Genomic DNA, 12,084 nt, shown 5'->3' with positions numbered 1-12,084 from the left:
CCTCTGACAACCTTTTAAAACCTCAATGATAAAATGTCAAGGCATTTAAGTGCATGTATTTCTGAGTGTGGTGCTCATACTCGATACTGAATAAACCGAGATGATTTGAAAATATTGTTTCCATTTTTTAGCATTTGCATATTATTAACATGTCTATTGATAATGTGGTTTCCAGATCCCATGATGATTTCCATAATTCTATTACTTTTCCTTCTTGCTGTTGCAATTTCAATGTTGAGGAGTGTAAGGGTACTTTCACACTAGCGTTTAGGTTTTCCGGTGTTGAGTTCCGTCATAGGGGCTCAATACCGGAAAAAAACGCTTCAGTTTTGTCCCCATTCATTGTCAACGGGGACAAAACTGAACAGAACGGAATGCTCCAAAATGCATTCCGTTTCGTTTAGTTGCGTTCCTAGACCGGAGAGCAAACTGCAACATGTTGTATTTTGCTTTCCGTCCTGGGATGCAGAGCAAAACGGATCCGGCATTACACCCAATGCAAGTCAATGGGGACGGATCCGTTTTCTTTGCCACAATCTGCCACAATAGAGTTAATGCCGGTTCCGTCTTGGCAATGTTAAAGATATGTTAAAGATAATACAACCGGATCCATTCATAACGGATGAGGATGGTTGTATTATCAGTAACGGAAGCGTTTTTGCTGGACCCTGCCAGATCCAGCAAAAACGCTAGTGTGAAAGTAGCCTGAAAAGGTTTATTTTTTAAAATTCTCAGTTGTAGAAACGAAATGTTAAAAAAAACACATATACATATAACAACATGTATAATAAAGTTTACATGTTATTTAACATAGGCAAAAAACTAAAGTATTGTTTTTTTCCCCTCCCACCAAAAAATAATAAAAGTTAAAGGACTTGTCCAATCCCAAGATAAATTAGTGAGTGCTGGGAAACAGCTCAACCCTTTCAAGAACGGGCAACTTTCTGCTTTTGCATTTTTTTTACTCCAAGCCATCCCAAAGCCATACATTTTTATATTTTTCCATTCACATAGCCGTATGAGGGCTTGTTTTTTGGGGGACAAGTTGTACTTTTTAATGGCACCATTTACGGTTGCATACAATATAGTGGGAAGCAGGAAAAAAAATTCCAAATGGGGTAGAATAATAAAAAAAAAACACAATTCCACCACAGTTTTATGGGTTTTGGTTTTGCTGATTTTTCTATGCAGTAAAACTGACCTGTTAGTTTCATTCTCTGGGACAGTACTAGAGATGAGCGAATTTCTAAAAAATTCGATTCGGCTGGTTCGCCAAATTTTTAAAAAAGATTTGATTTGATCCAAATTTATTTGTGGCTAATCGTGTTAAAAAACAGCTATTTCCAGGCTGTAGAGAGCCTACACTAAAAATAAATTTTGCTGCCACCTCTAACAATAGTCCTTAAAAGGACTTTTGGGTCTCTGAAAGGTTTGAGATCATCACTAGTTCCTACCACTAGACTACCTACGGTGTGTGAACACGGTCTGAGAGGTGCTAAGATACAACTTACAGCCAAGCTCCCACATAACTCCATAGTGAAATCACTCAGGTAGTGGTAGAGATAAGGTTGTAAGCCCCACCTATAACAGGCCGTGTGACACAGGCTACCAGGTACAACACAATGCTACCAGCAGTACGCAATGGCACATTCTAAATATATCAAGAAAAATAACTGAAATAAAGTGGCCTAAATGGGAGGAAATGCTCTAAAACCCCAAACACTGTAGCGTGTTTCAGAGGCGTACATAGAAATCACTGGGCCCCATAGCAAGAATATGAATTGGGCCCCCTAACCCAGCCCACTCTCCTGGCTCCTCCCCTGCCACACCCCCATTTTCCAATAAAGAAATGTATGCTTGACCTACTGAAACCGTTAGGGATAAATCTTTTTTATTTTTGCTACCAGCGCCATTTTTTCATCACTTCACTAACCCCCGAAAATGTGATAAAAAAGGCACACACATTCCAAAATGGTATAAAAAAAAACTACAGTTCATCCCGCATAAAATGAGCCCCCACACAGATCAGTAGATATAACTATAAAAAAGTTATGGGGGTCAGAATATGGTGATGTAAAAAAGTCTCAAAAATGTTTTTTTTTTAAAGTTTTTATTTATTTTTACACTATTTACACATAAAAAACCTATATATATGTGGTATTATTGTAATCGTATTGACTCAGAGAATGAAGGGCACAGGTCAGTTTTGCCACAAAGAGAACACCGTAGGAACAAAATCCATAAAACGGTGGAGAAATTGCGTTTTGTTTTTTTAATTCCACCCCATTTGGAATTTTTTTGCCCGCTTCCTACTACATTGTACGCCATATTAAAGTACAACTTCTCCCGCAAATATAGCTTCAGTATCCTAAGTGTTAAAGGGGCTATCTAACCCCTATCATGCCCCCCAAAATGCCCAGGCACCGCATACAGTGTGTGTGTGTGGGGGGGGGGGGGGGGTCAGCCAATAGCAGCCGCGTTGGAAATGAGCCTCCCTAGCGTCACCCGCGATGCTAGGGAGGCTTGTTCCCATCGTGGCCTGCTATTAGATGCCCCCCCCCCTCCATGTCGCTGGATGTTTTTATCTGCGTGACAGGAGGGAGGCAGTGGCAGCTGTGCGGGCATCAAGAGCAATGTGGGTGCCGGGGAATGAGGTAAGTACGGTGCCTTGGCATTTTGGGGGGCATGATAAGGGTTAGATAGCACATTGTGCACATAGCCACCAATCATATCCCCCCCCCCCCCCTGCAAGATGACTGATGTTCTGGGGAGGGGGGGCCCTGTAGGCTCATAGAGGACAGTGTGCTCCCCCCGGGAGAAGGGGGAGAATTAGGAGGAAACCACACTGTCCTCCTGAGTCCTCTATGATCTTACAGGGCCCCCCTAAAAAAAAAAGACAAAAAGAAAAAAAAACACTGCTTGCTGCTGCCCTACCCCCATCAAGAATACCCATCCAACCATACATGAACTTTAACTTTTTATCAAGTCTGACTGCTGTCTTCTTACTGTGCCAGGCACACTATGGAGCGGTCCTTCAGTCTAGGCCAGGGCCCGGGGGGGGGGGGGGGGGGGGGGGTAGGCTGCACTCACTGGCTGATGGCGGGAAGTGCGTAAGCGCAGAGCGGAGGACAACTACGAATGCACTCTGTGTGTGTTTGCGCTGCTAAATGCTGATTGGTCAGTGTGAAATGCAGCAGATGCGGTGCCGGGAGCCCGCAGCTGGAGCCTGTAGCCAGGTCAGATAGTCAGATAAGGAGCGGGCGCGTAAACCAAGGGAAGGGGGGCGGGAATAACACAAGTGGGCGGGCCACGGTCGCCTGAGTGCCTCAATTAACTATGAATAAAAACTGTCTTGTGCAGAGTAGACTTAGGGGCGGGGCCTTCCATGCCTCCCAGGCCACCCTGTGCCGCGGACCCTATAGCACCGGCGTGGTCTGCCTATATTGGCAGTACTCCACTGGCGTGTTTATAACCGGGGGAGCAATTCCTGCACATGTGATCCGTTGCTAACGGCAATCCCCAGCAAAAATGCATGCAATGGAGGATGTCGGCAGCGGACCACATGCACCACTAGTAGTAGTCCAGTGGTAGGAACCCAGACGGGGAGCTAAGCTGGAATAATCCATTCCAGCCTAGATACACTAAACTGGGACTTGTACCTTGCCAATGTGATGCCACACTGAGATACCTTGACGGTGGTGTAAAAGGGCTCCGATGTGTTCCTGACAGGAATACATTGGCTAAAGTCTCAGTTCTTAACATCAGCTTGAGGGATTAGCCAGTGTTGTCAGTTGCATATCATTGTGGTGCATCTTTCGCAGTGATATTCGCATCCACACATTATCCCATCTTGTGTAGGATGCTTTTGTGGTGCATGTCGTCCGCTGCCGACATCCTCCATTGTATGTATTTTTGCTGGGGATTGCAACAGATCACATGCAGAGGAATTGCTCCCCCGGTTATAAGCACGCTACAGTGTTTGGGGTTTTTGAGCATTTCCTCCCATTTAGGCCACTTTATTACAGTTATTTTTTTCACTTCACCGCACAACTGCAAATAAGCACCTTTTTTTCCACTAATACAACACAAAAAAGGATTTAAAACATAACTGCACCGTTGAACGGCTAATAAGACTTTTTTTCCGACTAATACACCCCAATAAAGGCTGTAATTTTGTCACTTCACCGCACAGCGGCAAAAAAGCCCTTGTTTTCCCATTAATAAACCACAAAAAAGGCTTTAAAACATATAACTGCACCGCTGAGCGGGTAATAAGGAATTTTTCCATTAATACACCCCAAAAAAGGCTGTAATTTTGTCACTTCACCGCACATTGGCTAACAAGACTTTTTCCCCCCAACTAATACACCATAAAAAAGGCTTTAAAACATATTACTGCACGGCTGAACGGCTAATAAGACTTTTTTTCCCCCACTAATACACCCCAAAAAAGGCGTAATTTTGTCACTTTACAGCACAACGGCAAATTAGCCCTTTTGTTTTTACACTAATACACCCCAAAAAAGGCTTTAGAACATATAACTGCACCGCTGAACGGCTAATAAGACTTCCCCCCCCCACTAATACACACCAAAAAAGGCTGACATTTTGTCACTTCGTATATGTAATGAAAATAGAGTTGAGGGTTATTCGGATCTTGTGGAAAGGTAATCCAGAAGACCAGAAAAAACTAGAGGCGTCAGTGGATTAGGAGAACATATTAGGAGGGAAAGAAAAGGCAGGTAGAATGTATTAGATCTAGTGAAGAGGCTGCTTGTGGGTTAACCATGTGGACAAAGGATCGGCATGTAAGACAATGTTAGTGGAAAGGAAACAGATAGGTTGGGTACAGCAGGCTCGTGATGTCAACCTACTGAATACAACCTGCTCCAAAAATAACCCAAAAGTACAGCGCCAATTCACTATTTTGAGTTGGTTCAGATAATAGGGCCAATAATTTAGAACCAGAATTATGGGATCACCTTATGAATAGGGTGGAAACATTGACGTGCCCAAAACAATCCGTAGAGTAAAATCCAGCAGTAATAAATAACATAGAGGGATTGTAGAATAAACAGATAAAATATCATGGAATAAAAGAATTATAAAAAATATGTATCGTGCTTTGTGTCGTTGTCATGTTGGAAGACCCAGCCACGACCCATCTTCAATGCTCTGACTGAGGGGAATGGAGTTGTTGCTCAAAATCTCACAATAAATGGCCCCATTCATCCTCTCCTTAATACAGTGCAGTCGTCCTGTCCCCTTCGCAGAAAAGCACCCCCAAAGCATGATGTTACCACCCCCATGCTTCACAGTAGGGATGGTGTTCTTGGAATGCAACTCATCCTTATTTTTCCTTCAAACACGACGAGTGAAGTTTAGACCAAAAAGTTCTACTTTGGTCTCATCTGACCACATGACTTTCTCCTATGCCTCTTCTGGAACATTCATTTCATTGACCAGCTCCTCCCTTGTAGTTCTGAGCTGATTCCTCACCTTTCTTATCAGTGATACTCCACGAGGTGAGAGCCTGCATGGAGCCCCAGTCCGAGGGAGACTGAGTCGTCTGTAGCCTCTTCCATTTTCTAACAATTGCTCCAACAGTTGATCTATTTTCACCAAGCTGCTTGGCAATTGCCCCGTAGCCCTTTCCAGCCTTGTGGAGGTCCACAATTTTGTCTCTGGTGTCTTTTGACAGCTCTTTGGTCTTGCCCATGGTAGTAGTTGGCGTCTGACTAAATGTGGGGTGGACAGGGGTCTTTAAAGAGCTCAAACAGGTGCTACTAAGTTAGATTAATGAGTGGAGTAGAGGTGGACTTTTTAAAGGCAGAGTAACAGGTCTTTGAGAGACAGAATTCTTGCTGTTTCTCAGGTGTTCAAATACTTATGTTCAGCAGTGCAAGACAAATAAATTCTTTAAAAATCATACAATGTGATTTCCTGAATTTTTATTTTTTGTATTCTGTGGGAATGCACCTACAATGTGAATCTCAGACCCCTCCATGATTTCTAAGTGGGAGAACTTGCAAAATCGCAGGGTGTTCAAATACTTCTGTTCCTCACTGTAAGCCCTTTTTTCCCCACTAATACACCTTAAAAAATGCTTTAGAACATATAACTGCACTGCTGTCACGACTGTGACTAATCCAGACAGGTCTGGGAGGAGAAGGTCGCAGCGACTTGCTACTCGCGATAGCTTGTGAGTTTGCTCCGTGGTTCAGGGTATGTCATCTGGGTTTTGCCTTGTGAACCTTTTTGTCCTGACTGGGAGTTTGTAGGCATCCTTCTCAGGTGAGTCCTGTCTGCCACTCCCAGCTACTATATTAGTTTCACTTTCACTTGCAGTCATTGCCAGATATAGTTCTTACTTCCAGTTCTATTCTGACCTTTGAAGGAGATCGTTTGATGGTGTTGCTGTGGAGCTCTTGTCCGGCGTGGACTGTCGTGATTGGGATCGCCTTCTCTGCTCGTGACTGGATAAGTCTATCTCTGATATAGTTTGTTTGTGGCTGTCTTCCCCTGCTGTTCTCCTAGACATGAGTGATGGTGACTAGTGCTCCCATCGGCCTTTCCCCACTCTAGGCTTGTTAGGGTGACTGAGGGTTTAGGCATCCTGCTCGCCGCACGGGTTCACACCCCGTCTAGGGTATCAGGGCAGACAGGTGCCAGCTTAGGGTTAGTCAGGGGTGGCCATACTATTCCCATCCGTAGATAAGGGTCCCCCTTCCCCTCCGTCTGGTGCGACACGACTGCTGCTAGGGTAGCGGTCGTGACAGTATATCTGGCCTTAAAAAAAAAAAAAAAAAAGTGACATTTCTTTTTTTTTTTTTTTTTGCTTGCTGTTTTGCTTTGTATTTTTATGTTCCACTATGGATCCGGTTACGGTTTTGGCGAAACAATTACAGGGATTATCCCTTGAAGTGGCAGGATTAAAAGCAACAGTGCTGCAGCAGCAGCAGCCATACTTGGGTTCCACCGTTGCTACGGGAAACCAAGGTACTCCTGAGCCAAAAGTGGCTTTACCTGATAGGTTCTCAGGAGGGAGAGACCAATTTGTAACCTTCAGAGAAGCTTGCAAATTGTTCTTCAGGTTACGCCCTAGATCCTCCGGCGGTGAGGAACAACGGGTGGGTATTGTAATTTCTCTCCTGCAAGAAGATCCGCAGGCTTGGGCTTTCTCCCTACCATCAGACTCTCTGGCCTTACGATCAGTGGAGGAGTTTTTTTAAGCCCTGGGTCTCGTATATGATGACCCGGACAGGGTCTCACTGGCTGAGTCTAAGCTACGTAGACTTCGGCAAGAGAACCGGTCTGCTGAACTATATTGTTCCGAATTCCGTAGGTGGGCTACTGATACGTTATGGAACGACTCGGCCCTTAGGAGTCAGTTCTGCCAGGGGTTGTCTGAAAAATTAAAAGACGCGCTGGCGGTATACGAGGTCCCTGGGTCTCTGGAGGCTGCTATGTCTCTGTCCATAAGAATCGACAGACGACTCAGGGAGAGACTATTAAATTTTACAGAGGCCTCTATAGGGCAGGGATCGGTTTGTTATGATCCAGTCGAACCAATGCAAATAGGGGGCGCCACTAGACGGGTGAATCCTCCTAAGTTCCGCTGTAGGTCAGAGGTTTGTTTTCGTTGTGGGGGGAGGGGTCATTTTGTAAAGGTTTGTCCCTCAGAACCCAAGAGACCACAAACAAAGGAGCCGCTGGGAAAACTAGAGTCCCCAGATTGTGTGGAGGATAACAGTCTGGGCGTATTCGTTTCCTCCATACGCATGTCTCAGTTTTTGTTGTCCGCTACCGTTGAGGCGGGCAATAAGACTGAGATCTGTTCCGTCTTTTTGGACAGTGGGGCGGGGGTCAACTTGGTGGATTCACGGTTTGCTCAGGCTCTGGGTTTTACTCCAGAACCGATACGCAGAACTATTCCTGTTTTTGCCATCGACTCCTCCCCTCTTACTCAAAGAGTTAACTCAGATCATTCATAATATCCATCTGCAGGTAGGGGACCTCCATAAAGAGCATATCTCGTGTTATGTCCTGGACGGTCTTCCGGCTCCTATGGTATTGGGGCTTCCCTGGCTGGTGACTCACAATACAGTGGTGGATTGGCAGGCCGGGGAGATTGTGGAGTGGAGTGAACATTGTAAGGACAACTGCTTGAGTAGTAGGTGCTCTACACTCTCTGTAACATCTTTACCTGCCTTTCTGTCAGATTTTATGGATGTGTTCTCTGAGAAGGGTTGTCAGGGGTTATCACCTCATTGTCCATATGATTGCCCGATTAATCTACTACCCGGGGCCAAACTACCTAAAACCCGGTTATACAATCTTTCCGGCCCGGAGAGGAAGGCTATGAAAGATTATATTTCGGAGAGTTTGGCTAAGGGACACATCAGACCCTCTTCTTCACCTGTGGCTGCAGGGTTCTTTTTCGTTAAAAAGAAAGATGGGGGCCTACGTCCTTGCCTGGATTTCCGGGAATTAAACCGGATAACTATCCGAGATCCCTATCCTCTTCCTCTCATTCCCGACCTCTTTAATCAGGTTGCTGGTGCTAAATGGTTCTCCAAAATGGATCTCAGAGGAGCCTATAACCTGGTTCGCATCAAAGAGGGGGATGAGTGGAAGACGGCTTTTAATACTCCGGAAGGGCATTATGAAAATCTGGTCATGCCATTTGGTCTTACTAATGTGCCTGCGGTATTCCAACATTTTGTCAACGATATTTTTAGTCACCTTATCGGGAGATTTGTTGTGATATATCTTGATGACATCCTGGTCTATTCCCCGGATCTGGATACACATAAGATCCATGTGAGACAAGTGCTGCAGATATTAAGGGCCAACAAATTGTTTGCTAAGTTAGAAAAATGTGTGTTCGCCGTAAAAGAACTGCCATTTCTGGGGTATGTGTTGTCAGATTCAGGTTTCCGCATGGATCCAGAGAAAGTCCGGGCGATTATAGACTGGGATCTGCCTGAGAACCTGAAGGCATTGCAACGCTTCCTGGGGTTTGCCAATTTTTATAGAAAGTTTATAAAAAACTATTCCTTGGTGGTCAAACCACTGACGGACATGACCCGAAAGGGATCCGATTTTTCCAAATGGTCACATGCAGCCAAAACTGCCTTTGCATCTCTGAAGGAGAGATTCCCCTCGGCCCCTATTCTCGTACAGCCAGATGTCTCGCTTCCTTTTATTGTAGAGGTTGACGCATCAGAGGTGGGGGTGGGAGCGGTACTATCTCAGGGCCCGTCCCCTGGTGAATGGCGTCTGTGTGCTTTCTTTTCGAAGAAGTTGTCTACTGCAGAAAGGAACTATGATATTGGCAACAGGGAACTTTTGGCTATTAAGTTGGCTTTTGAGGAGTGGCGTCATTTTTTGGAGGGGGCGGTTCATCCCGTCACGGTGATTACTGATCACAAAAACGTATTATATCTGGAGTCAGCTAAACGTCTCACCCCTAGACAGGCTCGGTGGTCGTTATTTTTTACTAGGTTTAATTTTGTAATAACCTATCGCCCGGGGGCAAAAAATACTAAGGCGGATGCATTGTCTCGAAGTTTTCCTGGAGGGGGTGATGTTGAGGTATCAGAGCCCATTTTGCAAAAGGGGGTGGTGGTCTCTGCATTACACTCAGGTTTGGAGGGGAGGGTGTTGGAAGCTCAGGGGGACGCCCCGGCCTCCTGCCCCTCGGGTAAACTGTTTGTGCCAGAAAATTTACGACTGGAGATACTAAAAGAACACCATAACTCCACACTGGCAGGACACCCAGGTAGTAGGGCAACCTCTGAGTTAGTGTCTTGTCGGTTCTGGTGGCCTAAATGGCGCCAGGAGGTGTTGAATTTTGTGTCTGCATGTGCTACCTGTGCTCGTTCTAAGGTAGATCATACTCGTCCGGCAGGGCGTCTTTTACCTCTGGCCATCCCCAACAGGCCTTGGACGCACCTGTCAATGGATTTCATTACGGATCTACCAGTATCAGCGGGGAAGACTGTTATTCTTGTAGTTGTTGACAGATTCAGTAAAATGGTGCACTTTATTGCTCTTGCCGCATTGCCTAATGCTAACACACTGGCTCAGGTTTTTATTGACCACATCGTGAAGCTTCACGGGGTCCCTTCCGATATTGTTTCGGATCGTGGTACCCAATTAGTTTCTAAATTTTGGAAAGCTTTTTGTTCTCATTTAGGGGTTCATCTGTCGTTTTCTTCATCTTTCCATCCACAGTCCAACGGTCAGACTGAACGTACCAATCAAAACCTAGAGACATATTTGAGATGCTTTGTTTCCGAAAATCAGGAGGAATGGTCATCTTATTTACCGTTAGCCGAGTTTGCCATTAATAATCGTCGTCAAGAATCCACCGATAAGTCACCATTTTTTGGTGCGTATGGTTTCCATCCTCAGTTTTGTACGTTTAGTGAGGGGGGGCCGTCTGGGATTCCCGAGGAGGAACGATTTGCGTCTTCACTTTCTTCAGTGTGGCAGAGTGTGCAAGAAAGTTTGAAGAGAATTGGTGGTAGATACAAACGTGCGGCTGATAGAAAGCGCTCTGAAGGTCCGGACCTTGGGGTGAATGACTTGGTGTGGTTGTCTACCAGAAATATCAAGTTGAAGGTTCCCTCGTGGAAATTAGGTCCGAGATTTATTGGTCCTTATAGGGTAATTAAGATCATTAACCCGGTGGCTTTTCGTCTGGAGCTACCTCAGACTCTAAGGATCCATAATGTCTTCCACAGATCTCTGCTTAAGAGATATGTAGAACCTCCTGAACCATTGCCACTACCGCCTCCACCGGTGGTTGTTGATGGCAGTCTTGAGTTTCAGGTAGAAAAGATTGTTGATTCACGATATGTTCGCCGCTCTCTTCAGTACCTGGTGCACTGGAAAGGTTATGGTTCCGAAGAGAGAATGTGGGTTCCAGCATCAGAGATAAAAGCGGACAGACTCATTCGGGCTTTTCATAGCTCCCATCCGGAGAAGCCTGGTCTTGAGGGTCCAGGGGCCCCTCGTAGAAAGGGGGGTACTGTCACGACTGTGACTGATCCAGACAGGTCTGGGAGGAGAAGGTCGCAGCGACTTGCTACTCGCGATAGCTTGTGAGTTTGCTCCGTGGTTCAGGGTATGTCATCTGGGTTTTGCCTTGTGAACCTTTTTGTCCTGACTGGGAGTTTGTAGGTATCCTTCTCAGGTGAGTCCTGTCTGCCACTCCCAGCTACTATATTAGTTTCACTTTCACTTGCAGTCATTGCCAGATATAGTCCTTACTTCCAGTTCTATTCTGACCTTTGAAGGAGATCGTTTGATGGTGTTGCTGTGGAGCTCTTGTCCGGCGTGGACTGTCGTGATTGGGATCGCCTTCTCTGCTCGTGACTGGATAAGTCTATCTCTGATATAGTTTGTTTGTTGCTGTCTTCCCCTGCTGTTCTCCTAGACATGAGTGATGGTGACTAGTGCTCCCATCGGCCTTTCCCCACTCTAGGCTTGTTAGGGTGACTGAGGGTTTAGGCATCCTGCTCGCCGCACGGGTTCACACCCAGTCTAGGGTATCAGGGCAGACAGGTGCCAGCTTAGGGTTAGTCAGGGGTGGCCATACTATTCCCATCCGTAGATAAGGGTCCCCCTTCCCCTCCGTCTGGTGCGACACGACTGCTGCTAGGGTAGCGGTCGTGACAACTGCACAACGGCTAATAAGACGTACAAATATTTCCTAGTAATACACCCTGTTAATGGCTGTATCACACGCACTTGCACCCCAATAACAAGCAAGGTTTGCTGGAATTACAGAGGTATCATCTATTGCAAACCTGAAAGCAGCAGTATAATGGCAAATTAGATCCCCAGTCAGTGCAGCAAGGTGTAATAGGATTGCTCCTATTACCCAGGCTGTACACTCCCCTATTTGACCCTGTTCTCCTTTTATACTGTGGATCCTTTCCCTACACTTCTAATGATCTTTCCCTGAACTCTATTCAGCCAATAAAAAGTTTTAAAGTCTTTTCTACCACTTTCCCTAGCGCCTGCTAACGTCTTTCCCTGCACTAAGTACACTGGAAAATGTCTGAATCCAAG

This window comes from Bufo bufo, chromosome 6 (genome assembly GCF_905171765.1).
Source record: "Bufo bufo chromosome 6, aBufBuf1.1, whole genome shotgun sequence".
Taxonomy (NCBI): Eukaryota; Metazoa; Chordata; class Amphibia; order Anura; family Bufonidae; genus Bufo; species Bufo bufo.
The sequence above is the reverse complement of the archived record's forward strand: the minus strand, read 5'-3'. Positions refer to the sequence as shown.